The sequence below is a fragment of the Acinonyx jubatus genome, chromosome C2 (genome assembly GCF_027475565.1).
Source record: "Acinonyx jubatus isolate Ajub_Pintada_27869175 chromosome C2, VMU_Ajub_asm_v1.0, whole genome shotgun sequence".
NCBI classification, from domain to species: Eukaryota; Metazoa; Chordata; class Mammalia; order Carnivora; family Felidae; genus Acinonyx; species Acinonyx jubatus.
The window spans coordinates 53,565,025-53,581,784 of NC_069384.1; the positions used below are offsets into that span (position 1 = coordinate 53,565,025).

General features: G+C 39.1%; 1 protein-coding gene across 7 annotated transcripts in view; it reads left to right on the plus strand.

The window, feature by feature from the left end:
- BBX (BBX high mobility group box domain containing) overlaps nt 1-16,760 on the plus strand; it is a 281,032-nt gene that overhangs the window by 1,022 nt on the left and 263,250 nt on the right. For 5 of the 7 annotated variants that reach the window (XM_027077663.2, XM_027077662.2, XM_027077657.2 and 2 more), the window contains exon 2: nt 2,328-2,399. The gene's annotated coding sequence lies outside the window, so the exon portion shown is untranslated. Of the gene's footprint in view, nt 1-201; nt 227-979; nt 998-2,327; nt 2,400-16,760 lie in introns of those variants that run through there. The other 2 variants (XM_027077661.2, XM_053220802.1) reach the window with 2 other exon arrangements.

The following is a 16,760-nucleotide window of genomic DNA, read 5'->3' on the forward strand; positions in this document are numbered from 1 at the left end:
GGGAGGGGGGGGGGACGAGAGCGAGAGAGAGAGAGAGAGAGAGAGGAGAGAGGAGAGAACGGGAGGGAAGAGAGGAGGGGGAAGAGGAGGAGGGAGGCTGTGTCAGGATTTTGCTTGAATGTGGGATTATGTTGTGTCAATAAGTTTAAGGTGGAGAGAGCGAGGCTGGGGGTGGTGGTGGAGGGGAGGAGGAAGGCCTTCGCTGTTTAAAGTCTTATTTCTGAAGGTAAGTTATGGCATTGCATGGTCGCGATGACAGAAAACTTGCAGATCCTTTATCCGGGGATGGGGTCGATGCCTCTAGAAAGAGCTCCCCAGTCGTCTTAAGCCACACTCGTGTTACACTGTTATTTGCTGCGATCCGGGTCGCTAGTAAATTACAGAAATCAGACTCGAGGTTTCTTTTCCTCCTCCACCTCGTCTCGTTCGCTTACCCTCAGAAATTTATTATTTTTTTTTAATTTCTTGGTATTGTATGAAACTTAACGTAACTGTGACCAAACCCGAGTCCAGTAATTTACAAGGACCCTAAATCCAAGAATCTGGAACACGTTTATGTGTGAAATATCCGCGATCATTTCTGCTAAATGAGGAAGGTAAAACGAAACGATGCAAAAAGCTAAGACACAACATGTACGACAGAGGGGGGGGGGGGGAGAGACGGAGAGAGAAGCTATTTTTTGCTTTCCTTTCTGTAGAAAGGAAAATAAAGCGTGCATTCCCCTTCCCTCCCGGTGTGTAGGGTCTAGTCAATATTTTAACTGTCTGAGGACAAATTAGTCCAGGTGGATCTTGTTGAAAAGTTTTCGCGAGGTGGGGTGGAGGTGGGGGCGGTACGAAGGGGAAGGTGGGTGGAGGTTGTGGGGGATGGGGACGGAGCGAGCTCTGCCACTGCTAATGGTCATTGGCCTGGGGCTTTGAAACCATTGCCTGTCCTGCTAATGACACGTCCAGTTCTCGTCTCCAGGCCGCCGACGCCGGGCTGCCGGCGACTGGGGTACTTTCCCCACGCGGGGAGGGGCTTTCTTCGCCATCCCCTGGGGTTGCCCACTCGCGGCGTGGGGGCCCCACGCGCGCCCCCTCTCCTGCGCGCCGCCGCCACCTCTGCTCGCGCGACTTTTGTAGCTAGCCCGCGGCGAGGGGGCGCGGGGGTCCCCAGCGCGGACGTCCCCGCGCGGCCACCCCGCGTCGGGCCCCACGCGCGCCGCGCGGTCCAGGCTCGGAATGGCAGCGCCTGGCCGGGCGGCGGTGCCTCCCCGGGGGGCAGCGGAGGCAGCGGCGGTGGCGGCGGGATCTTCGCCGGGGCCCGCGGGAGGAGGAGGAGGAGGAGAGGGAGGAGGAGGAGGAGGAGGGGAAGGAGGAGGAAGAGGAGGAGAGGGAGGCGTTTTCTGCCCAGACCGCCGCCAGTTCGAGCGGGCACGGGGACGGGGACACCCCACTCGTTGCTCCTCTGTTATGGAAAGGTGTTTAGCAGACTTTTACGCCCGGAGTGTGGGATTTGTACTTCATTTTTTCTCTCCCCCCTCTTCCCCAAAGCAAGATGGACTCTATTCCCTTTCTCTTTCTCCCTGTGCCTCTGCCTCTGTCTTGTCAGCCTTTAAGATCGACATTTTGTACTAAGATGCAAACTTGATGGTGACCAGCAACAAAGGCGGGGTGGGATCCCTCGCTCCCTTCCTCCCTCTCGGTTTCCTAGCTACCCCCACCCCGACCTCCAAGACCTGGTGGCCCTGCACTTGGCGCCCGGGCTCTGGCGAATGTGTTTCCAGGCTCGGTTCCGATCTCCAATCTCGGGATTGTGACTGGGGCCGGGCGTTTGGGCGACGGCTGTGGCCGCCCCAGGTCTGCAGGGCTGAGGGCTGCGCTACCTGGACCCGCTGCCGTCGCCGTGCTACCTCCAGCCGGCTCCTGGGCACCGTGGAGGCTCGGGCTGCCTATCGATTGCTATGATTTGGTTACTGGTGTATTTGTCCTGGGGGCGGTGATCACTTGTGCAAGTTGATGAATGATCGCGGTGTGGGTTTTGGGTTTGCAGACAGGATTAACTTTCAGCTTTGTGCATACGGGGAGTAGGGAGTGAGGGTGCTGGAGACACCCTGGAATGCCAGCTGGGCTACCCTCAGCTCTTTGAATACAGGGAGCTTCTTTGCTTGTATTGCTCCACAGTTCGCGCGTGGGGGTGGGAGGTAGACGGGGGGGGGGGAGGGGTTGGTGGGGAGCTGAACTCCTGGGTTTTGAGGACCTTCCTTCAGAGGTGTTGCAGGAGTTGGGACTCTATTGTAAAGCTCTACCATACTGATGATGTACCTTTATTTGATACTTTATAGGTCACTATCATATGACAAAGGCTTTGCTGCAGTTCATCTTCCTCCCTGTGTACTTTCCATTTGCCTTCCCGGGTAAGTAAGCAAACTCTTTCTACAGGGAAGCTGGATGGCTATTAGCAATGACCTGAGGGTCCTTACTGTTCACATAAGAAGGTGGCTTATTGGGGTTGCAACACCCCAGAAAGCTTGTCTCCCTGAGTTTCCCACAGCAGAAATCAACTTATGATACTTAGTATTTAGAATTCAGTTGCTGTTATTATTAAGATAGTTGAAATGTTTATTTCACATTTATCTGCAAGTGTCATTTGAAAACTTATTTTCAAATAGTCATTTAGTTGATAATGAAATTTTACAGAGTTGAAGGCCTAGGAAATTTAATACTAGATAATATTGTAGAAAGAATGCAGCCTATGAGTGGAGAGAATTATTAAAAACCCAAAGAAGCATTGTGCAGAATGCCTCTCTAATTATAGTGACTGACATTTGCTTACTCTTTCTTAGGTGCTCTGTCTTGGGTAACTTGTGCTGTTTGCGACAGTTATTTTTGTGGTGGGGAAGGGTGGACTAGGCAGTATAGTAAATCTAGTATTTAGATATAAAAGGCCTGATACAAAAGGCAAATAAACATTTCCAAATTAATCATAATTTTCTGCAAAATTTATATACTTAGAGAAATTGGGTATATTTTAGCAGCCTATATATGCAATAAACAACGACTCAGAAGTCCCTTAAGTGCCTTTTTCAGACGTATGCCCCCAAATGGAAAAATTGCTGAAATAATGTGTGGGGCAGCAAGTGCCTGAAAAATTAGTTTGTGAGAAGTAACAGTGTAGGTGAGGGTTTACAGAACATGCGAAGGTAGCACGGTGAGCCCCAATTGTTTGCAATTTGCCCCTCAATTGTAAAGAACACCTCAGGTATTCCAAATTGCTGATAAATTCAGAAAACTGGTTGTACTAAATGTGTAAATCAGTTGTAATACTTAATCATGTTACTGTAGTGAAGATGGAGTTTGTATTTTGTGAATGAAAATAGACTTGAACTCAGTTTTCCATAAAAGAAAAAGGAAAGGGGCCTTATCTCTTTGGGATATTATATTACTATTATATTTGTTGCTAAAATGTGGTTTTAATATTAAGAGGAACTGAGGACCATGCCTCTCTGGTAGTTTCCGTATAGTAGCAAAATGTACTTTGACATTGCTGAGAACCTTAGGTGATTAGAAGCTTGGTGTCCAACATCTTTCATGGAATGTAAATATCACATTATTTCAGATAGTTAAGAGAACCTCTTAATGTGTCACATACATAACAGTCTGATTGGAACAATCAGAATGAGATGGTTCTGTAAGATGAATTTAGTGCACACCAAAATATGTGGATTTCAGTGTCTTTGATTTTTTTTTTAAGCTTGTTTGCAAGAGAAGTTTTTCATTTTTGAACATATGGCAAGAGTATTCAAAATGCATTCCTGATTTACTAAAGAACACCACATTTATACATGTGAGGCACATTATTTTGTTCACTGGAGCAAACTTTTAATGTCAGTTTTTTTCCCCATGGAAATATGTTTGACCAATTCAAAATTTAAAATGGGAATCAGTAATTTCCAGAATAAAAGCGATCTGATGAGCTCTTGAATTTCTTTGAGATATCAAACAACTGCTTCATTAAAACAATATTTTCAAGAACTGGTTTGGTCTTTGAAGTCAGAGTAGTTTTTGTAGTGTAAAACTTGTAATAGTGATCTCAAAGAAGTCACCCTGACAATGAATTACCAGATATTTGCATCTAAAACATATTTATTTGATTTGAAGCTAATTATCAAAATAAGAACTTAGATAGAGGTTTTGCTATTTTATTGCCAAGAGTTTTCAAACTTCTCATTTTATTATTCCGCATATCTATATTAAGTTTTGAAACTGAAGTCTTAATTTGCACTTCACATTTAATGCTAGCTATTGAAAAAGGGGTTCATATATGTTGTTTCTTAGTGCTACGTCCTTTAAAGGTACCCTGGTGGGTTAAGTCCACTAGAGACTTCGATATTAACAAAAACTTGCAATTTTGACACCTTCCTTTTTTTTAATTCATCTGATCTTTGCGTCTAAATTAAAAAATAAAGTTCTGGGTTTAGGAATTTGTGAGATGGTTTTGCCTTACACATATAGCTGTGCTATACAACTTGGAAAGTGTATACCTTTGACCTACAGATCTGATCTTTATGCTTAATCCATTGAAACAGAGATTTGTTTAGACATTGGAATTAAAACACAGCTTTGAGTGAAAGCTAATATGAACAGGTAATTATGGTTTGCTTATGCTGTAACTATGTAATTGATAAGGCTTTTTGTATGTAATTAAAAAAGAAGGAATAGTCTCAAAACAATGTGGCACAATTCATGAAAATCTAACTCAGCAACTAAAGTATAAAGTCATACTTTTCAGTAAAATTACAAACATAATTTCTAATTAATCATCAGCCAACATGCTAAAAGTTTACATTTTCCTAGATTTTATAGAGCATGGGTAAAACAGGGACCATACTTTTAACTGGATCTTAACATGAGTATCAACTACTTTTATATTAGAAATCTTTAATGGAAGTAATAAAGACTTCATAGTTTAACCCTACTAAAAAAAGTCTTTGAAAATAGCCTCGTTATCGACATACTTGTACTAAAGGAAATCCTTGATATTATTAATGTCTTAAAAAGTGCAGAAATGTTTAAAATTGTGATATTTAAATGTTTTAAGTTACTAAATTTTTTTAGGCAATTAATTTTGGCATATTGCATCATGACCAGTATGGCACACCTGTATTTTGAGATTTAATCTCTTTTTTTTTTTTAAATGCTTATTTATTTTTGAGAGAGAGAGAGGGGCAGAGTGTGAGCAGGGGAGGGGCAGAGAGAGGGAGACACAGAATCCAGAGCAGGCTCCAGGCTCTGAGCTGTCAACACAGAGCCCAACGTGTTGGGCTCCCAACTCACAAACCACGAGATCATGACCTGAGCTGAAGTTGGATGCTCTACCTACTGAGCCACCCAGGCACCCCAAGACTTAATCTTAAGCAGTGCTTAAGAAAGAGACACTTTTCTTGAATTTGCAGCGTGAAGTCCACCTCATTTTTTAACATTTTACCAGAGGGCATCTTTTAAAATAGGTCCGAGTGATAGCTTTTTTATATTTTTCATCAACTTTCTTCCTCTCACTGAGAAATGAAAACAAACCCAAATTATAAAAACATTGTAATTTTATTGTTTGGTTTTTATCACGTGCCCCAGGTATACTGGATACAGGTGGTCCTCAGGCTATACTTTGAGAAGCACTGCTCTGGAGGTACTAAGGATTGAAGCTAAAGATTGAATGAATCTTCCGGCTAGAAGATTCTGTGACCGTAATTCAGTCAGTGGGTTTGTACTACCTCAGGGGCAGTCATCACATACTGTATCGAATTGTAGGGATTTCTATATATTAAGTTACACCTGAGGAAAGCACTTTTTGAGTACAGCTTCACTCAACATTCATATGTGTTCATATTATCCTTTAGAAGGCAATTACAGTTTCTTGAAATGCCAGGACATCATGTTAAAACTGTAAGGATATATGCAGAAAATCCTCATGTATTAATGGGGATTGTTTACATTTTTTTTTCTTTCAAAGGAAAAGATGAGATGAGAGAACTGGAATAAGTATCAGTTACACAATGGAAATACAAAAGAAGGCAAACCAATAACAAATTCTACCTAAAAGTTATAAATACAAAGATGAAAGACAAAGGGAGTGAAAGACGTAAAGGATTGATTATAGACAATGAAGCATTGACACACCTACCAAAATATAAACTTAATAAGTTAAAATATGTGAGTCACTTCAAGGATCTAGATAATGAAATAACTTCAGGTTCTGAGAAGGTTGTATAGAATACAAAGTAAAAAGAATGAGTTGGATTTTCTCAAGTCTTAGAAAAATAAAATGACACTGTAAAATATTGATTAAATAATTAAACCAATAGTTAAACATGGCCCTTAGGTGAAGATTAGGGAATAAAACAGAAGTTCCTAGAATGGAGTAACTGAGATCATAAAATGGACACAGAATGTTGGGTTTCTGGTAAAGGGAATAACTAAAAAAAACCATCGATAACTTATTTCAAAGGAGAAATAAGAATGAGGGTAAAATTGTTTAAAGCAGTTGTATTAAATGTTTTTCACTGAGATGTATGGTAAGAAATACCTTTTATATCCTAATCCATGTATAAAAACTGTAACAAAAGTTTCCTTGAACAGTATTAAGGGCAGTGCACTCTGATATTTTTTATTCCTATCTAATCTTTATAAATCTGATGTGTTCCAAACTATTTTATTTAAAAAAATCATGATGTTATTCACTAAATTAATCTTAAGATTTACATTTTGAAAAACACAAACCTGGAGGACTTGTTAAAAATGGAGGTCCCCAGGAGTGCCTGGCTGGCTCAGTTGGTGAGTGTGCAACTCTTTATCTTGGCGTTGTAGGCTCGTGCCCCACACTGGGTGTAAAGATTACTTATTATTATTATTATCATTATTTTTAACATTTATTCACCTTAGCGCACGTGCAAGAGAAAACCACAGAGTGTGAGCAGGGGAGGGGCAGAGAGAGAGGGAGACACAGAATCCGAAGCAGGCTCCAGGCTCTGAGCTGTCAGCACAGAACCCAGGTGCCCCGGGTGTAAAGACTACTTAAAAATAAAATCTTAAAAAAAAATGGAGGTCCCATATCTAGATAAGTGTGAGAGGTGGGGCCCAGGAATCTGCATTTTAACTAGTGCTTCAGTGATTCTGAAGCAAGTATAAGGCACTCTAACACACTTTGAGAACTCTGGTGTAGGGGACAGGTGGCTAAAGAGTGAATAGGAAGGAGTCATGCACTGAATGTGGGGTTAACGTTCTTTGATGAGTTCTCTTCCAGCTTCAGTCTGTGACTGTATTTCAGTCAGCACGTTTGCAATATTGAGAGAGCCCCTGTCACCCTCTGTTGATATTCCTAGAGTAGCAGGTGTAGTACAAGGAACAGAGGCTTTGAAGCCAAAGATCCCTGAATTCCACTACTGTTGCCCCTCTTGCGTACTGACTGAGGGAAGTTAAGCATGTCACTACAAAATAAGCTTCCATTATTATGTGCAAAAGCACGTATTAATATTTACCATGTAACAGAAGGAGAATTACTGTAGACAGTAATGTCTGCTATGACCCTTATTTACAGACAGCACTCAATATGTATATTTTTATAGTTGTATCTCACCTCATCCCAACTTCCACTAAGTTTGAAGTTTCTTGAAGCTGTGCCTTTTAGTTTTTTTTAACATCCTTCTCTTTCTTTTTCTTTCTTTCTTTCTTTCTTTCTTTCTTTCTTTCTTTCTTTCTTTCTTTCTTTCTTTCTTTCTTTCTTTCTTTCGTAAACTCTATTCCCATCATGGGGCTCGAACTCACGGCCTCAAGATCAAGAGTTGCATGCTCTACCAACTGACCAAGCCTGTGCCTTTTAATTTTTGTTTTCTATAAAGTACAATTGACCATTGAACATTGGGGTGCTAATCACACCCCACTCCTGTGCAGTCAAAAATCTGCACAGAACTTTTGGTTCCCCAAGAACTTAACTACTAATAACCTATTGTTGACCAGAAGCCTTACTGATAACATGATCACATAAACAGTCGATTAACACATAATTTGTATGTTATATGTATTATATGCTATATTACAATAAAGTAAGCTAGAGAAAAGAAAATGTTATTAGGAAAAGCATAAGGAAGAGAAAATACATTTATAGTACTGTACTGTAAATATCCATGTATAAGTGGACTTAGTGTTCAAGGGCCAACTGTAATTCTCAACCCTGGTGTCAAGAAACACTGGTGCATTTTTAACTGGATGTGAGGTGTTAGATAAGCACTTTATTACTGAAGAAGGAAATAGTAAGAATAACAAGGATAAAAGATAAAAGGGTAAAAGTGACGAATAACTGAGGCATGCCATAGTTAAGTATGGTGCCCCTTCTAATTTGGGGAATGATTTCCCTGCCTCTTTAAAAAGACAGCACAGGACAGGAGGATAGCTCTTTTCATATTTCAAAGTGGTTAGTCAACAGCACTGGGCATTCTCTCTGGTGACTTTAGCCCATCTTAGAATGTCTTAGAGCATCAGTTCTCAAATTTTCTTCTGCTAAGACACATGTGACTGATGTTTAACATAGGGTGTTCTAATGTCCCTGGTTATAGACTTAGATAAATTATGTGGTAGTTCTCAGTGTGAGAAAGTCACTTCATTCCTTATCAAGAAAATATATCAGAATATAAGTGAGAGTGATACATTATAATGAAAACTTTGAATACACCCATATGCAAACATGTCAATTTCTTTATAAACTGTGGTACTTTGTTCATAACTAATTACTTGAGCATTCCTCACAACCAATTAAAACTTACTCTTGTGTCAAGGCATGAAGATTGAGAAGCGTTACATCCGGAGTGCGTAACAAATTACATTGCACAGAATAGGCACTTAAATAAAAAAGAGGGGCAAGCTAAGGAGAAGATGAATGGGAAATACACAAAATCCCTGAAATCTCAAACAATGTGAAAACCAAAAGCTAGGAAAAATGCAACATGTGGTTAAATGCAAAGGAAGTACAAAAGACTATGAGTATCAGGGTTCTCAGACTTTCCTATCATACTCAAGTACTCATTGCCTCTAACATAGACATTCATTTAATTTATTTGAATAAATTAAAGTTAAATAACTTTGTATTTCCTAATTTTTAAGGTTACATTTGCCAGGAACATCTTTTTACTTTGCTATATTTTAATTTAGCTTACTTTTTTTTTAATCTCTAATACATTAATAAACTATATATTTTGCAAATGTCTTTATACTTTGATGTGTAATGATATTGGATATACATTCACAGTCCTTTATCTAAAAAAAATCTCTGAAAAACTAATTTTTTTTTTCCTCCAAAAGTTTGGCTTCAAAACTCATTTGGTGGTAGAACCTGACCCAAACCGTCATGGCCTTGTTTGAAGTAGTTGTAAAGCCTACTTAGAAAGGATGTTTGCATATTCTGCTCTAGAAATAGTAATGTATTTGGCTATGAGGTGCTATCGTAGATCTAGCTAGGAATGTTACGTAATATATGCTGTCCTCTCCATCTGACCTTTAAGACTCACAAAAATCTGAAGCATACCTGGACCTAAGGGTTTCAGATAAGGGACTGTGATCCTATTGTATTAGCTTTCTTAGTTCACAGAGTGAAATTGTCTGGTATTTCTACCCATTAACTCCGTGAATATCGTTTTGCTGATTTTGATCACTGGTCATCTGAACATGTTGAGTTCATTGTAAGCTGGTGAATCATGTAAGATAGCTTAACAAGACATCCAAACATTATATATTAACTTAGTCAAACTGTCTTTTGAAACCCTGTGGCTTCAGTCATGAGGGTGGAAGGCATCAGAGGTTATAAAGTCAGCTAACCAAAATGGTAGTTGACGTTTGTACCTCCTAAGTTGAGTAAAGCGAAGGGCTCCTAGGTAAGGAAAGATTAAACACACACACACACCCACCCCACTCCACCCCACCTGTTAGTTGAACTTCACCTGTCCATTTTGACATTGTGATTCCTCTTTTGTATTTGTTGTAGTTGTTAGTTTATTAAACACACACACTGAAATCTGTACTTGAAACTTTTACTTTGTTGGACGTTTCTCATATAATGGTGAACAAAATTTAGGCTACTTTCATTATGGTTTACTGTTATGAGAGGTTTCATGAAAGGTTATATTTCCTTTATTATATTGCCACTTGCACATTTCTTCTATCAGAAAAGTAAAAAACAAAGTGTTTTATGCAAATTTAGTCTAAGGTGAGAAGGCCTTTGAATTATATCGTTTCATATTGGTTCTAGATACCTTTATTTTCAATAATTAACCGTGAAACGCTAAGTAAGATTTTTCCTTTGTACTTTTTTTTTTTTTAAGTAATCTCTGTGCCCAATGTGAGGCTTGAACTCACAGCCCCAAGATCAAGTCAGATGGTCTACTGATAGAGCCAGCCAGGCACCTATTTTTAATTTCCTATAAAACTACTATAGAAAAACGTAAAGTGTGATGTGAGGAAGAGTACACAGGACACTCTGGGAATAAAGTTAATAGCTGGATCATGATAAAACTTCAATCAGTCTTCATTTATTATGGACTGAGATGGTTAATGGCCAAAGAAGGTTTTTCTTCTTTAATTATTTTTTGATACAACTATATCCTTTGGGGTAGGAAAACCACAGGTTGAGTAATTCAGAGGGAGTCTTATTAGCAATGCTGATTCTTTTAATCTTAAAAAAATGCTGAGTTGTTTTTCAGCTTCTGGTGCACCTCCTAAAACTCACCCAAGTGTTGAGTTCTCAGTGACTGCAAAGGGAATGTGGTAGAGCATGGAACAAAATAAGAAATTAATTCTCTACATCCAGCTGTCAAATTTTGATTATCTTTTGAGTTACTGAAGTTACATATTTTTTCTTTCTGATCCCCCCTCCCTTCTTGTTCCTGCCCTTTTTTTCCCTTCTTTCTTCTCCCTCCTTCTCTTTTCTCTCATCCAAGTACTAACTAGGACCAATCCTGCTTAGCTTTTGAGATAGGTGGCCATGGACTCTTCTCTCCTTTCTGTCCTCCCTGATGTCTATTTTTCTGTCTTTTCTTTTTCTTTCAGCCTTTTATTGTATTCACTCATGTGCAATCTGTGATACTACCTACAAATATTTGAGAATGAGAGTATGGAATTGAACTTTTTTTCTTTTTACCATTTGATTTTAAAGATTTTTTTTGTAGTTTTGAGTTACTTTAGTAATCATCACTACTCATGTAATAAAGTTGTTAACATATGAATTTGAGACTTACACAGTTCCCTACATAGAAATGTCAATTAGGAAGGGATTATGTGAGTCAAAGTCACCTGTTATTATTATGAAATAAATTGAAGTAAACTCCTTATCCAATCATTTTTGTGTTTTAGGGTGGTAGGATGACTATATAGCTTCATTTATATTTAAGGGAAAGTTAAAAGCAGATTTTTAGCAGAGTTTCCCACATACTATTTTACTTTGGGAGGAATTGAGAAAGATAATCTGGCCTGAGGGTGTTCTTATGAAGCACAAGTTTTATTTTTACTACTTTGCTTTTCACAACAGTTTTCTGATGAGAGGTAATCCTATTTTAGTGGCAAAGAAACTAAGTGTCAGGTTAAGTAACTTGTCTGAGGTCACACAGGTAGCAAGACACTGTCAGGATTAGGAGGGCTGTAGTCTCCTGGGCTTTTTCTGTATTTGCCTCCTTTAGGGCCACATTCCAAGAGGTTAGAACTGAAAGGTTTGGGCAATTTTAGCCAAGAATTCCTCCCAATTTTTCTTTTTCCCCAAAAGTAAAATCTTCATTTTGAAGTCATCGGGTTGGAACACTACTTTTTTTTTTTTTTTTTTTACGTTTTTTAAAGTTTTATTTGTCAGCCAGGAGCCTGCCTTGGGGCTGGAACTCATGAACTGTGAGGTTATGACCTGGGCAGAAATCAAGAGTGGGACACTTCACCAACTGAGCCAGCCCATTTATCCCCACTACTTTATCATTCTTAAGGGAGAGATAGATGAGAAAGTTTCTGAACTGGGGCCTACTGTCAGTTCTCCTCAGTGAGATCACAGTCAAAGACTAAACCAGCCCCAAACTGTGTTTATAAATTGACATTTAGTGAACTTTCTTCCTGGTTGATCTATCTGTTATAGAAGTGTCTAATAACAAGTTACTGATTTTACTGTTTATTAATTCCTCTGGTACATCAGTAGAAATCATTTATTCTTTCATGAAAAGGTGAGTTTTCCAAGCTGAATGTTCTGTGATGTTTTTACTCTGGTACTTATTTATTTTATTTTAAGCAAATATATACATTTATCTGTATAGATATAGGTACCTTACATACTTTTTTTGTTATTGACTTGACAGTTCTATGCATTACTTAGTGCTCATGATAAGTATAGTCATCATATGTCACTATACGATGTTATTACAGTATTATTGACTATATTTCCTATGCTGTACTTTTCATCTTGGTGGCTTATATATTTTATAACTGGAAGTTTATACCTGTTAATTGCCTTTACCTGTTTTGCCCATTTTCCCATTCCCCTTCATCTGGCAACCACCAGGTTATTCTCTGTATTTAAGAGTCTGGTTTTGATTGGTTCATTGGTTTGGTTTGGTTTGGTTTTTTAGATTCCACATATAAGTAAAATCATACGGTATTTCTCTTTGATATATTTCACTTAGCACAATACCTTGTAGGTACATACATATTGTTTCAAATGGCAAGATCTCATTCTTTTTCATGGCCGAGTAATATTCTGTAGCGGTGGTAATGGTGATGTGTGTGACGTCTTTATCCATTCATCTATTGATGGACACTTGGGTTGCTTTCATATCTTGGCTAGTGTAAATAATGCTGCAGTAAACATAGGGGTGCGTCTATCTTTTTGAATTAGTGTTCTCTTTAGGTAAATACCCAATAGTGGAATTATTGGATCATATGGTAGTTCTATTTTCAATTTTTTGAGGAACCCCCATACTGTTTTGCAGAGTGGCTGCACCAGTTTGCATTCCTGTCGAGTCAACAGTGCATGAGGGTTCACATCTGTCCACGTCCACGCCGACACTTGTTATTTCATGTGTTTTTGATACTAGCCATTCTGACTGGTGTGAGACTCTGGAACTTTTTAATACAGTAGAACTTGGTTTGCAAACATAATTCATTCTGGAAATATGCTTGTAATCCAAAACACTTGTATATCAAAGTGAACTTCCCCCTCAGAAATAATGGAAACTCAGATGATTCTTTCTACAACCCAAAAATATTTATATAAAAATGATTACAATACTGTAATACAATACAAAATAATAAAGAAAATATAAAGAAAATTTTTTTTTTCAACGTTTATTTATTTTTGGGTCAGAGAGAGACAGAGCATGAACGGGGGAGGGGCAGAGAGAGAGGGAGACACAGAATCGGAAACAGGCTCCAGGCTCTGAGCCATCAGCCCAGAGCCCGATGCGGGGCTCGAACTCACGGACCGCGAGATCGTAACCTGGCTGAAGTCTGACGCTTAACCGACTGTGCCACCCAGGCGCCCCTACACTTACCTTTGAAAACCTTCATGGCTGATGTGAGGGAGATGAGAGAGGAGGGTTTTTTTTTTTTTTTATGTTTGTTTATTCTTTGAGAGAGAGAGCGAAGAGGGGCAGAGGGAGACGTAGAATCCGAAGCAGGCTCCCGATTCTGAGCTGTCAGCACAGAGCCCGACTTGAGGCTCAAACTCAAAAACCACGAGATCATGACCTGGACCAAAGTTGGTTGCTTAACCTGCTAAGCCACCCAAGTGCCCTGAGAGGAAGGTTATTGGACAGGATGACTTTCACTGTCACTAATGGAATCATTACTATCTATTGGCTCAATGGATCTTTTTCTTATGGGGACCAGTGAATACACCTGCATGGATGTTGACTACAGTACAGTATTAATAAACTCTTATCGTATACTGTATTTAATGTAATTGACAATAAGGCAGCAGAGGAAAGGGTCTCTCTGCAGGCAGCCTGACCTAAAATGAAGCAGAGCATTCCTAAGCTTACTCTTGTATGGAAAAGCAAAGGACTGTCCATAGATGCTTTGAAGTGACAAAAAATACATGAGTGCCAGTTGTGGGCACCTTTCAACGTTCTGAAAAATCACTTATTTCTGCCAAACACCACAGCCTGAGACCGAGCATCCAAGCATGAGAGATGATCGCCCACAATCCCAGAGAGAAAGGGGGGGGGGGGAGAGAGAGAAAGGAACCATTGGCTCAGTTGTGATCATGTGATGTACAGCATCACATACTACTCATATTGCAAGACATTGTTCATTTATCTAGTTAAAATTTATTAGAAATGTTTGCTTGTCTCTAATACTCGCAAAACAAGTTACTCTCAATCCAAGGTTTTACTGTACATTTACCAATATAACACGGATGGTGTTACAAAATAGTTTATGTCATTTGTTTTGAAAATAAGTTCAATATGAGTAGAAAACTTAAGCACATTCATGGACTTTATCATTTCAGAGTATCTGATGATCAAACATGAATTAGATATAGAGTTAGTCAAAAGTTATCCTGTTTTTAATTTTTTTTTAATGTTTATTTTTGGGAGAGACAGAGCGTGAGTGGGGGAGGGCAGAGTGGCGGAGACACAGAATTCAAAACAGGCTCCAGTCTCTGAGTTGTCCTTATAGAGCCTGACTCCGGGCTTGAACTCACGAGCCGCGATACCATGACCTGAGCCATGACCAGCGCTTAACTGACTTGAGCCACCCAGGTGCCCCAAAAGTTGTCCTTTTTGAAGTGGCTTATGGGTGCTTTGATTTATTTTTACCGAAGAAACTTATTTCTCCTGTGATTAAGAAGAGATCTGATAAATTACACATTTATATACAAGAAGCAAATCATTTAGAAAATACAAAGTAACTTGTTACTTTTTTTTTGTACGCCAAGCCCTATTCATCTGAAATTAGTAAATTCTATCTTTGCAAATTCAGCAAAATCAGAGATATACAGATATAGAAGATAAAAAAATTGTCATTCTTGTTGTTTTTTTACTGACTTGTCTTTTTGCCTGATCTGTGAAACATGTAAAGAGGATACTTACCTATTTTGGCAGGGTAATTTTTGTCAATGATAATCTTACTAAGGATGTGCCCTTGAATTGTTTTAGCCACATGATACTTTTTCAAAGGTGGTGGACTTCCATTTCTTGTGTTTCATTCCCCTCCCCCACATAAACTACTTCTATACTGTTCTTTTTCAAGTAGGTGGGTTTTCTGGCACTTGACACCCTTCTTTCTACTTGTTTTCTTAGGTCATGTTCAAAAAAACAGTTTGCACATTAAGAAATTTGATCAAGTATTGGTGAGATTCAGGTAGCAAAACAACTATCGGTTTAATTAGCTGTTTATGGATCGAGTGCCTGTGGTGTGTTGATGCTGACTTCGACTTTGAGAATATAAAGATGAATATGGAATAGCCCTGTCCTTAAAGCACATGAAGTCTAACGGCTGGAAAATTCCAGTAGGTGTAAATATCTATCATACAAGTTATTCTGTGTTAATTGTTTTAACAGATACTGCATAAAATAGTATGGGATCAAATACCCTGAAAAACTAGCTAATTGCAACATAGGAGCTGAGCATTGAAATATGGGGGGAGTTTCTTGCCTGTTACAGTGTTTGTCCTAATTGTTATTGAGGTTGTAAAACTAATTTGGTCCAAGCACTAGAGTGGATTTAAAAAAATTAGGCCTCTAACCTTCATTTGGCTTTTATTTAAATATTAGTGCATCATTTTGTCTTTTGGTCTGTTTTTAAAAGGCCAACTACTTTGTTTTTTGTTAAGGCTTTCAATTTATATTAGAAAGTTAAGTTTCAGTCTCAAGTATTTTGGACTTCCTTTTAAATTATTTTTCCTTAAAAAAATGTTTTTTTCTTAATGTTTATTCATTTTTGAAAGACAGAGAGAGACAGAGCACAAGCAGGGGTGGGCAGAGAGAAAGGGGGACACGGAATCCGAAACAGGCTCCAGGCTCTGAGCTGTCAGCACCAGAGCCCGATGCGGGGCTCGAACTCACGAACTGTAACATCATGACCTGAGCTGAAGTCAGACGCTCAACCAGCTGAGCCACTCAGGCGTCCCAAGTTATTTTTCCTTTTTTTATTTATTGCTATTAATGTCACAATCTGTGATGACAACACTTTTGAAGTGAAAGGAAATGGTTGAGGATTCCAAATTATGTTAAAAGCACCTTACCTGGAGTAAGTTTGAACTAGACATCTGAACTAGGAGTCCAAACACATGCCAATAAAAATAGTATAAACTGCAATACCTGAGACTTATTTTACTAGTTAGGAGTGTATTAATAAGATCTGTAGCCCACATATTAAACACAAAATGAGATTTTTCTAGAGAGAGAAAAAAGTGCTTTTCTATTCATGAGAGATTATAGATTAAAAGTGATGCCCAGATTTTCCAGTATGTTTTCTTTTTTTTTTTACGTTTATTTATTTTGAAAGAGAGATGAGCATAGTAGAGGGGCAGCGAGAGAGGGAGAGAGAATCTTAAGCAGGTTCCGCACTGTCAGCCCAGAGCCTGACACAGGACTCAATCCCACAAACTGTGAGATCATGACCTAAGCTGAAATCAAGAGTCAAAGCTCAACCAACTGAGCCACCTATGTGCCCCTAGTGTGTTTTCAACCTGTGTTTGTAACTGCAGTTTCTCTCGTGGTTTAGTAAGCCATGGCCTGGAGGGTACCCATAAGTTTGGCTTT